The 12,497-nt window shown below is 41.6% G+C and overlaps 1 long non-coding RNA gene across 1 annotated transcript; it reads left to right on the top strand.

The window, feature by feature from the left end:
- The first annotated feature begins 1,565 nt into the window (after positions 1-1,565).
- LOC309521488 lies at positions 1,566-1,968 on the top strand. Its single transcript, XR_014214687.1, has 2 exons — positions 1,566-1,609; positions 1,652-1,968. It is a non-coding gene; the product is annotated as an uncharacterized lncRNA (long non-coding RNA).
- Positions 1,969-12,497: the final 10,529 nt, after the last annotated feature.

The following is a 12,497-nucleotide window of genomic DNA, read 5'->3' as shown; positions in this document are numbered from 1 at the left end:
CTGCTGTCGTTGCATACAAAAAGAAAGTTCTATCATTCTTTAACACCGATTGGCCGACAATGCCCAAGAGAAAGGCCTCTGGTTTTTTCAGGAAGGTATATTTAAATACCTTTTTCAGTTCATTATATATCATTTCCCAGAAAGCCTTAATCTTTGGGCACGTCCACCAAAGGTGAAAGAATGTACCTTCAGTTTCTTTACATTTCCAACATTTATTATTGGGCAAATGATAAATTTTTGCAAGCTTGACTGGGGTCATGTACCACCTATATATCATTTTCATAATATTTTCTCTTAAGGCATTACATGCTGTAAATTTCATCCCGGTGGTCCACAATTGTTCCCAGTCAGCAAACATAATATTATGTCCAACATCTTGTGCCCATTTAATCATAACGGATTTAACCGTTTCATCCTGAGTATTCCATTTCAACAGCAAGTTATACATTTTTGACAAAATCTTGGTTTTGGGTTCTAACAGTTCTGTTTTCAGTTTAGATTTTTCCACCTGGAAGCCAACTTTTTTATCCAGGTTATAAGCCTCCATTATCTGATAATAATGAAGCCAATCTCTCACTTTATTTTTTAATTTCTCAAAACTCTGCAATTTCAATTTATCTCCTTCTTGTTCCAAAATTTCCCAATATTTCGGCCATTTGGCCTCCATATTGAGCTTTTTCTGAGCCTTTGCTTCCATCAGTGACAACCACCTTGGGGTTTTATTTTCAAGTAAATCTTTATATCTTGTCCAGACATTAAACAATGCTCTTCTAACAATGTGATTTTTAAATGCTTTATGTGCTTTAACCTTGTCGTACCACAAATATGCATGCCACCCAAAAACGTTATTAAAGCCTTCTAAATCCAAAATGTCTGTGTTCTCAAGAAGCAGCCATTCTTTCAGCCAGCAAAATGCCGCTGATTCATAATAGAGTTTAAGGTCTGGCAGGGCAAATCCACCTCTATCCTTTGCATCAGTTAATATTTTAAATTTTATTCTGGGCTTCTTGCCCTGCCAGACAAATCTAGAAATGTCTCTCTGCCACTTCTTGAAACAGTCCATCTTGTCCAAGATTTGCAATGATTGAAACAAAAATAACATTCTTGGCAATACATTCATCTTTATAACAGCAATTCGACCTAACAAGGAAAGCTTCAGATTTGACCAAATTTCTAAATCTTTTTAAACTTCCTTCCAGCATTTTTCATAGTTATCTTTAAACAGATTTCCATTTTTAGCTGTCATATTAATCCCCAGGTATTTCACTTTCTTAACCACAGTCAAACCTGTTTCATTCTGAAACTTCTCTCTTTCCATCGATGTTAAATTTTTCTCCAAAACCTTAGTTTTTAGTTTGTTCAATTTAAATCCTGCCACCTGACCAAACTCTTGAATTAATTCTAATACTCTTTTAGTACTAGATTCTGGCTCCTGTAATGTCAAAACTAGATCATCTGCAAATGCTCTCAATTTATACTGTTTAGCTCCAACCTGTATACCTTTAACCAACCGGTCTCTTCTTATCATATTCAGCAAAACCTCCAGGACCGATATAAAAAGGGTTCCCTTCTTGTCAGGGAACTCTGGGAATTGTAGCTCTAGTTAAAGGTTAAGGGTTAGCGTTAGGGTTAGAGTTAGGGCTAGCGTCAGGGATAGGGGTAGGGGTAGAGTTCCCTTTTTGTCAGGGAACTCTGGGAATTGTAGCTCTTGGAGGGGAACAGGGGGTCTCCTAACAACTCTCTGCCCCCTTTTCAAACTACAGCTTCCAGATTCTTTGGGAGAAGAAGCCATGAGTGTTTAAAGCGGCTTCATAGCACATGAAATGGTGTGGATGTGGCCCTGGCCTCCCTCACCCCACTGCCCCTTATTATTGAGGAATCGAAAAGATTTCCCCATGCGAATCTCTCGGAAACAATGTATTTAATCTGGAAAACTATTTAATAAAGATTACTTTTTATTAAAACCTTTGAATGTGTTTGAGCTGTGTTTGAGTGCGCAGAGAATGATTTCACTTGAAAGCAATGCCCTTAGATTACAGAATCACGGAAGAGTTAGACGGGCCCACGAGGGTCTTCAAGTCCAGCCCCTGCAGGAATCTTTTGCTCTACGTGGGGCTCAAAGAACGGCCCGGAGATTAAGGGTCTCGTGCTCTACTCAATGAGCTATACAGATTGATCTAAATAGCAAACACCAATTATTTATTTTTTACAATTTACAGTGGTGTAAAATAAAGGGTGTAGGAAATGAAATGATTGTTGCCTTTTCATTGTTTAAGGATGTTTTGTTAAGACTTTTGATTCAACACACTTATTTCAATATACAGTTGTACCTTGGTTTTCAAACTTAATCCGTTCTGGAAGTCCGTTCTTAAACCAAAGCGTTCTTAAACCAAGATGTGCTTTCCCATAGCAGCGGGGGACTCAGTTTACAAATGAACACACTCAACTGGAAGAAGAACATGTTCTGCTTCCAAGGCAAAGTTCACAAACCAAAACACCGACTTCTGGGTTTGCAGCGTTCTTCACCAATAAACTAAGCTGTTCTTAAACCAAGGTACCACTGTACTTAAAACCTCCAAGGAAGAAGAGCCCACAACCTCCCAGCGGAGACTGTTTCACTGCTGAACAGCTGTTACCTCCAGAAAGCTCTTCCTGACATTTAGTCGGAATCTCCTTTCTTGTAACTGGAAGCCATTGCTTCGGATCCTATACTTCAGAGCAGGAGAAAACAATAGGCAATAAACAACTATGTGGTGGTGGAAGGCATTTGCAACTGCTTCAGGTCTGGCCTGTGTTTTTGCCATTGTGAGTCAGCTTTTCCATCAAAGAAGCTGTATTCACCACACACCGCTGTACCGACTACCTATAGAGAAACCAGAGACTAACTCTCTCTCTCTCTCTCTCTCTCTCACACACACACACACACACACACACTCTTCCCCAGGGTTGAGCACTGCACTGCAAAGCAAGGTGCCAATCAAAGCCTCATTTCTTGATCCCAACAAGAGGCCCAACCCTGGACTTAGACCACATTCACACCACACTTTCAAAGCAGCAAAATCCTGGGAGCTGTAGTTTGTGAAGAATGCTGAGAGTTGTTAGGAGGGCCCTGTTTCACTCACAGAGCTACTATTTCCATTTTTTTTTTATTTTTTAAATATATTTTTATTGTTTTTTCCAGATAAAGATTGTTCAGCAACTTATACAAAATCCATTTACAAAGAAAAAAGGAGAGAAAAGAAAAGAAAAAGAAATTGATTGTTTCCAAGCTTGTTCCAATCTACCTATCGAACTTCCCCACATCTCTCCCGCATTGCATCCTTAACAAATAAAAATTTCAACAAATTATATCCTTGTTTCATACGTTTCTTTTGTACCTTCAAGCTTACATTTTAGTTTAAATTACTTATTGTCAAATTAATTCATTGTTTAATTTCAATGTCCTTCACTCTCATTGCTGAAGCTGTTTTCTCCAAATCGTGCGAATTCTTATAGTTCATATAATTTATAATACTTTTGCAGATAGTCCTTAAATTTTTTCCAATCCTCCTCCATTGCTTCTTCTCCCAAGTCTCGGATCCTGGCAGTCATCTCAGCCAATTCCATGTAGTCCATCAGCTGCGTTTGCCACTCTTCCAGTGTGGGTAAATCTTGAGTCTTCCAATGTTTTGCAATAAGAATCCTTGCTGCTGTAGTTGCGTACATAAAAAACGTTCTATCCTTCTTTAACACCTTTTGGCCGACAATGCCCAACAGGAAGGCCTCTGGTTTCTTAGGGAAAGTGTACTTAAACACCTTTTTTAACTCATTATATATCATTTCCCAGAAGGCCTTTAATTTAGGGCACGTCCACCATAGGTGAAAGAATGTCCCTTCAGCCTCTTTACATTTCCAACATCTATTATCAGTCAGATGATATATCTTTGCTAGTTTGACTGGGGTCATGTACCACCTGTATATCATTTTCATAATGTTTTCTTTCAATGCATTACATGCCGTAAATTTCATACCGGTGGTCCATAACCTTTCCCAGTCTTCAAACATGATGTTGTACCCAATATCTTGGGCCCACTTTATCATGGCCGATTTAACTGTCTCATCCTGGGTATTCCATTTAAGCAGCAAGTTATACATTCTTGATAACAACTTAGTCTTTGGTTCTAACAATTCTGTCTCTAGTTTCGATTTTTCCACCTGGAAACCTGTTTTTCTTTTATCCGTCTTAAATACCTCTTGAATTTGGGCATAATGAAACCAGTCTTGCACCTTATCTTTTAGTTTTTCATAACTCTGTAACCTCCAGTTATCTCCAATTTTTTCTATTATTTCCCCATATGTCGGCCATTTGGCCTCCATATTGGGTCTTTTCCGCGCCTTGGCCTCCACTGGTGAAAGCCACCTCGGGGTCTTACTTTCTAGCAAGTCCTTATATTTTGTCCAGACTATAAAGATTGCTTTTCTGACAATATGGTTTTTGAACATTTTATGTGTTTTTACCTTGTCGTACCACAAATAAGCATGCCATCCTAAAGAGTTGTTAAACCCTTCCAGATCTAGGACATCAGTGTTCTTAAGCAAAAACCAATCTTTCATCCAGCAGAAGGCTGCAGCTTCATAGTATAACCTTAAGTCTGGCAGGGCAAACCCCCCTCTTTCTTTTGCATCAGTTAATATTTTAAACTTTATTCGGGGCTTTTTGCCCTGCCAAACGAACTTCGAAATATCCTTCTGCCACTTCCCAAAACATTCCACTCTGTCCACGATCTGTAAGGTTTGAAACAAAAATAACATCTTTGGCAACACATTCATTTTTATCACTGCTATTCGGCCCAACAAGGAAAGTTTCAATCTTGTCCAAGTTTCTAAATCTTTTTTCACCTCTGTCCAACATTTTTCATAATTATCTTTAAACAAATTCAAATTTTTGAAGACAAGTTAATCCCCAGGTATTTCACCTTTTTCACGACATTTAATTCTGTTTCCCTCTGAAACCCATCTATTTCTGAAGATGTCAAGTTTTTACCCAATACCTTGGTTTTTTGTTTGTTCAGCTTAAATCCTGCCACCCGACCAAAGTCCTGAATCAATTCTAGAACTCTTTTTGTACTAGATTCTGGCTCCTGTAATGTCAAAACCAAATCATCTGCAAATGCTTTCAGTTTATATTGTTTCTCTCCGACCTGTACACCTTGTACCTGCCGGTCCTTCCTAATCATATTCAAGAGCACCTCCAGGACCGAGATAAATAATAAGGGGGAGAGAGGGCACCCTTGACGTGTTCCTTTTTCAATTTGGAACTCTTCTGTCACCACATTGTTCACTATCAATTTAGCTTTCTGTTCTGAATATATTGCCTCTAAGCCATTTTCAAATCCCCGTCCCACTCCCATCCCTTCCAAATTTTTCTTCATAAACCTCCAGGAAATATTATCAAAGGCCTTCTCCGCATCAATAAAAATTAACACTGCTTTGGTGTTAATGTTAGTTTGCAAAAGTTCCAAGACATCAATAATGTTCCTGGTATTATCATACAAATGTCTACCTGGTAGAAAGCCTGCCTGGTCCTTATGAATTACTTCATTCAGTACCTTTTTGAATCTATTTGCCAAAATGTCTGCAAATATTTTGTAATCCACATTAAGGAGTGAGATGGGACGGTAATTCTTTAGTTGAGTCTTTTCAGATTCCACTTTAGGAATTAATGTAATGAAAGCTTCTTTCCACGTTTCTGGTGCTCTCTCTCCATCCATAATCTGGTTGCAAACCTCCGTTAGGGGTTGTATCAAATAGTCTTTTAGTATCTTATAATACTTGGAGGTAAGTCCATCAGGGCCTGGAGATTTGCCCAACTGCATATTCTGAATGGCGACCTCGATTTCCTGTTGTGTTATTCTGTAATTCAGGATTGATCTCTTTTCCTGAGAAAGTTCTGGTAGGCCATTGATTTTCAAAAATTGATCCATCTCAAACACTTCCTCGGGTCCTTGCGTATACAGTTTTTTAAAATATTTCTGGAAACACTTTCTAATTTCACCTGGTTTCTGGATGCTTTTCCCTTCAACCTCTAGATTGGTAACATAGTTCAATTTTTGTCTTTTCTTCAACTGCCATGCTAGCAGTTTCCCACATTTATTCGCTGATTCAAAAGATCTCTGTTTCATTTGTTTAATTTTCCATTCCACTTCTTGGTTTATCAATTTCATTTATTGTGCTTGGTGGAATTTAATTTCTCTCAAAGTCTCTTTTGATTTCGGATTAGATCTCAGTTTTTTCTCACCATCTTTTATCTTCTCTAATATCTTATCTTTTTTTCCATTCCAGAGCTTTTTCTTGATTGTATTCTGTTGTATCAGAAACCCTCTCATTACAGCTTTGCTTGCGTCCCAGATAGTTCTCTTTTCCACCGAGGTATTCAAATTTATTTCAAAATAGTCTTTTAAAGCTTTTTGGGCCTTCTTTACAATCTCTTGATCTCTTAACAGGTTGTCATTCATTTTCCATCTGAAGGAACCGGTTGGAATAAATCTTAATTCCAATTTCAGAGCGTTGTGGTCGGAGCAGGTTTTTGGGCAGATTTCCACTCTTACAGTCTTAGGTGCCAGCCCTCTAGTTACCCAGATCTGGTCGATTCTTGTCCAAGATAGGTGGGCCTCAGAGAAGAACGTTCCCTCTTTACCAAGGGGGTTCCTTGTCCTCCAAATATCAATCAAATCCATGTTGTCAGTCAGTTCAAAAAAGGTTTTAGGTAGTCTGCCGTCTTTAGTCAAATTTTGATTCTGCGACTTGTCCATTAGGGTAGAGACCACTCCATTCATGTCTCCCATCATAATGATGTTAGTATAGTCCAGATAGTCCAGCAATGTCTCATGCAGTTTCTTATAAAATTCCGATTTCCCCTCATTTGGTGCATAAATTCCTAATATCAAAACTTTTTCACCCTGAGTTTGTATTTCAATTGCCAAAATTCGTCCATATTCATCTTTAAACAAAAATTTTGGTGACAAATTCTCCTTTGCATAAATTACTACGCCTCTTTTCTTAACTCTGTCCGATGAAATAAATTCTTGGCCCAATCTTTTATTTATTAGCACTTTCTTTTGGAGTCTTGTCACATGTGTTTCCTGAAGACAGATTATGTCCAAATGTTCTTTTTTCAAGATATGAAAAATCTTTCTTCTTTTCTTCGGAGAATTTGCGCCATTAATATTCCAGCTGTACAACTGCAGAGACATCCTGGATCGATCTGTTGTTACTCTTTATGGGGTGTCCTCCTTTTCTTTCGGGCCCGAGGGCAAAGATAATGGATCTGCTCCGGGCGGTGCTGGTGGCCAAGGGATCGTTGTCCCCTTCTGTAGGTCCTCTCCGTGGTCGTGCAGGAACTTCTGGGAATCTTCTTGCGTTTTAATCTTAATCTTCTTTCCCTTATATGTAAATGATAACCCTTGAGGGAACTCCCACCTATAGGGTATCCCGTTGCCTCTCAGTAATCTTGCTAGGTCCGTGTAAACAGCTCTAAGGTCCAAAAGTTGTTTTGGTATATCCTTATAAATTTCCACTTTCCTGTCTTGGAACTCAAGTGATTTCTTGAAGTGAAGGTCTAATATCTTGTCTCTCTCCTGTTTCGATCTCAAAATAATCAAGCAATCCCTGGGTCTGTCCCTCCTTGTTGCTCTTCCCAATCTAAATGCAGTTAATATTTTAAAGTCCTGGTCAACTTTTATACCCCAGAATTTAGAAAACTCCTCTGTCAAATAACCAGCCAAATCTTCTTTCTCAGATTCTGGGATAAGGCGGAGTCTCAAATTATTTTCCCGGTTTCTCAATTCAATCAAAGACAGGTAAGCCTGCTGGTCACTAATATGTTTATGTAGTGGCCTAACTTCTCCCTTTATTTCCTGAATTTCTTTATTTGCTTGTTCAGCTTTCAAATTTGCAGCTTCAGCCAATTTCCGATTTTCTGATGCAGTGTCTTTAAGGTCTCCAATTGCTTGTGAGTGTTGTGTCACTTGTTCAGTAAGTTTAGTAATGGAGGATGTGGCTAAGTCTATTTTAGCCGTCTGTTCATCCACTTTCTTATTTAGGATTGCAAATTGATCCAACATCTGTTTCAATAAAGTGGACTCAGCCCCTCCTGCAGCCATACCCTCTGATACAGCCTGACCAGCTTCGTCTAATACAGCAGGGACGGATGATCTGCGTGCTTGGGTTGTCAAGGTTGTTTGCAAAAGTTGTCCTTTCCCTGCTTTCGCTTTTGTTGCAGCCCTTGTTTTCGGCTGGCCACTCATTCCACACCTGTCTCTGACTCAAGGTCAAATTGTCAATCTTCCTGTAGGAAAAGCAGTCCCAGAGTTGCCAATAAAAACCACAGAAAGACAAAATAAAGTTTGTTCCCAGGCAATTGTAAATCCAGAACTCCGCTAGAGGGAGTATTATTGCAGTTCAGGAAAGAAAAGAAAGAACTTGTCCGCCATTTAAAGTCCCTGCAGTTCCACAAAGTTTAGACAAGTCTTTTTTAAGAAAGCGAAAAGGAAAAATAAGCCTTAACCCACCTCTTTAGAGCTTACAGAGTATCCACTAATCGTCACAAAGTCCATAAGGTGCCTGCTACAGTTCTTTAAGATTATCCTCCAGAGCGCCCAAAAGTATCAAGTTCCACTTTAGATACAGTTTCCGCAGCCACAGATTTCCTTCACTCTGCCAGCCCGATACTAGGTATCTCAGAATTTGTAATCCACTAAGGAGGAGAAATTTCCCAGTCTATTCAATGCCATAAAAATTAAAAGAAGGAAAGCTTGCCTTTACCCTTTTGGTTAACGGTTCCGTTCACGCACGATGGTTTCAGTTTTTAAGTCCCTTTAAAGCGCTTCCCGCTGTCGGTTCTTTGTCTTTGATCTTTAAGCAACGCGGAGAGACGGACTTCCTTTTTTTCGTCTCTCGCTTTCAGCCGAAATTCAAAAGTTTGTAATCCCAAAGAAAGAGTAATCCTTACTCACGAGTAGATAATTTTGAGTCCAATTCAAAGGAAGAAAGGTCGGCGCTCATCGGCAGCAGCCGCGCGGCTTCACTCCAGCAGAAAGAGCGATGAACCCACAGCACCGCTTCCCCTCCACGCTTCCGGAGCCCCTTACGGGGTCCCTTCTTCGTTTTGGGGGTCGCTCCAGGTGCCCGCCGAGTCCCACGGCCACGAGCTCACTCTGCTCGTGGTTTATCTTAGTGGATCGTCGCTGTGCCGTAGCGCACGATCCTTTTCTGCGGAGCCCCTCTTCAACAACTGAAGAGGGCCGCCATTACCGTTTCGCGCCGCCTCCGGAATCACTCACAGAGCTACTATTTCCAGAGATCCCTGTGGAAGAGGAACTGATTGCTAAACCATTCTAGCAACTGTAGCTCTGTGAGGCCTATCCTTGTGGATCACCATTTATTGACGACATCCCTTTCTTGCTTTTCCACCTGTGCATTCAAGGGGACGTACACAATCGAACTACCGTCTCAGAAAGCAAAAGAAACCATAAAACAGCAAAACCATCAGCCCACAGTTTATTGTTTTGTAACTGAAAAGTGAATTTTCTTTTCAGCATGTGATGATAATGTGAAAGAAACTTGTAGCTTAGAGGATTACAAACTTCTCATCATCTCTGCTTCACCATTTACAGCAAATGGCCATGTAGAAAAGCAGCTTAAATTTATCTCTGTTATTTAATGTTCTTGTCTACAAGGGCTTTACCTGTTGAATTTTTCATTGCTTTTCTGTGTGTGACTATTTTATGAGCAAACCTAGTTGGCCGCCAGCATTTTCAGCGTGGTCTGGCGTACACCAGGGATCGCTGATAGGCCCCGTTTCACAGCATAAGGGTCACTGGATTGGAGGAACAACTTCTTAAGATTCTTTACTAAAGCAGAACGCAAAGCTGTAGACCTCATGGAAGCAAATCTGTTTCCACGACATGGAAACAATCTGCTCAATTTGCCAGATTTGGGGGTGGAGGAGAGTCTGACCAATAGAAGGAAGATGAGATAGCCTTGAATGCATTGCCATAAATGTGCATTTTTGTTTCAGAGGGCCTTTTTGAGTGCTTTCTTCTTCTTCTTTTGCTCTAAAAAGAATAGGAAAAGGAAGAGATAAAGAGTTTTGTCTCAAGATTCCCCTGATTAAATACACACATGCAAGCCAATGTGGCTATGAGCAGTCAGATAATGAAGATTTAAGAAGCTGCTGTCGTGAGGTTAATTTGGAAACCAATTCCTGCCCCCAAAGGAAGCCAGACATGCTGGGCCACGTTGAGGAACTCTCCAAAAAGATAAGCTTAGGCTCAATCAAGTAAAGGCAATGCAGCTTATCATTTTCCTCTTACTGTGTGTCATGGACTGTCTAGACCAGTGGTGGCCAAACTTGGCCCTCCAGATGTTTTGGGACTACAACTCCCATCATCCCTAGCTAACAGAACCAGTGGTCAGGGATGATGGGAACTGTCCCAAAACATCTGGAGGGCTGAGTTTGGCCACCACTGGGCTGGACACAGAGGAAAGGTGGGAGGCACCAGCTGGGGAATCCCTAAGGGATGAAGGCTCAGAGCCTGGGTAGTGGTGGCAGGAAGACGATGAGCGGTCAGGGGAAGAAGAGGGAGAAGCCAGGGAGGAGGAGGTGTCAGAAGTTGAAGAGGTAACAGGGTTTAGTGAGCAGGGAGAGTCTGTGGGAGAGAGAAGCCCAGAAGCAGAAGCAAGAGAGGAAGGAGGCCAAGAGGCAGAGAGAAGTCCAGCTGGTGAAGAGGCATGGGGGTCTCCCCACCCTGCTGCATCAAGCTCCCCTTCTCCTGGACCAGAAGGGGTATGAAGTGGGCGAAGCAGAGACAGGCACATTGGTATAGTCTCAGATTGCTTGAGAAGGACCCAGGGGAGGAGGAGATTTAGGCAGCTGTGGGAAGATGGGGACCTTCAGCCTCCACAACTGCCAACCAAGAAGAGTTGCTGTGCTCATTAGGCCTGGCACCCCTGAGCAGGCCTTCTTTCTTCTAATAAAGAGTTAACTTCACCCACTCTGTGTGATTTATTGCTGGCTGGCTCGCTGACACTGTCTTGCTTACGTTTTGATTAGTCTGGTTTCTTTCCTGTGCCATTGTTTTCTTCTGTTACATTCAAGCCTGGTCTGATTTCTTGGGCCTGATTATCTACAGTGGAACCTCAGTTCTCGAATGTCTCTGTTGACGAACGTTTTGGAACCCGAACGCCGAAAACCTGGAAGTAAATGCTTCCGTTTTTGAATGCGCCTCGGAAGTTGAACGGCTTCCACTGCATGTTTTCCAGTTTTCTCAACTGAATTTGCTGGGGGCCCTTTGCGCCTCGGTTTTCGAACATTCCAGAAGTCGAATCTTCTTCCGAAACGGATTACGTTCGAAAACTGAGGTTCCACTGTGTTTCCCTTTATTTTGTTTGGCTGCCTATAAGGCTGCCTTTCTCCTCTTTGTTCCTGCTTCCTCCAACTTACATTTCAACCATCAAATGGTATTACACCTCTGCCTGTTGCCTGTGAGTTTCTAACTTTGTCTCACTGAATTTTTCTCATTCTATTACCATTACATTTCCATTTCCTTTATCATGTTCTTCTTTTTGCCTAAATAAATAAATAAATAAATGTATTATTTACAGTGGTACCTCGGGTTAAGTACTTAATTTGTTCTGGAGGTCCACTCTTAACCTGAAACTGTTCTTAACCTGAAGCACCACTTTAGCTAGTGGGGCTGCTGCGCCCCCGGAGCACGATTTCTGTTCTCATCCTGAAGCAAAGTTCTTAACCGGAGGTACTATTTCTTGGTTAACGGAGTCTGTAACCTGAAGCGTATGTAACCTGAAGCGTATGTAACCCGAGGTACCACTGTATACACAGCCCATCTGCCACCTTGGGCGGCTTCCAGCAGAATATAAAAACATAATATATTCTCCTATTAATATTATTCGTCCTGTGATTTACTCCCCACACCACCCATTGATGACCTGTCTAATTTTATTTTCTTCTCAGACTTTGGCTTTCTTTCTTTCTCTTTCTCTATTTCGGCTTTGACTGGCAACTTGCTTTGCAGTGCAATGCTCCAACCTGAGGAAATGCAGAGCCAACTTCCCTGCGCCGCACCGCTTCCCAACCCAGCGGTGAGAGCGCGCTGGACGCGGAGGAAACGGTGGAAGCGCGTGCACGGACTAATCTGGAAACTCCGGACTGCTTTGGAAAACCGAAGCAGATTCTCGAGAGGGCCTTGCGTGTATTTACATCCAAGGGAATTCCTACCCAGCCTGTCAGCAAAATTCCCAGGGCAGCTTTGCAACATTTAAACACCCAATAAAGCAACATTCCAAACGTGCGGCGCATCTTGCGCGCCCGGAGAAGTGCGCGAGGCACCCGTTGCTTGCAGCGTCTACAAAGAAGGGATTCCAGGCAAGGATCCCGCGCAGCGCAGCCCTCGGCGCCTCCACCCGGAAGCAACCCCCGGGAGCCTCGGCGTCGCGCG

This window comes from Podarcis vaucheri, assembly GCF_965113315.1.
Source record: "Podarcis vaucheri genome assembly, chromosome: 16".
NCBI classification, from domain to species: domain Eukaryota; kingdom Metazoa; phylum Chordata; class Lepidosauria; order Squamata; family Lacertidae; genus Podarcis; species Podarcis vaucheri.
This window is presented reverse-complemented; position numbering and strand designations above follow the sequence as displayed.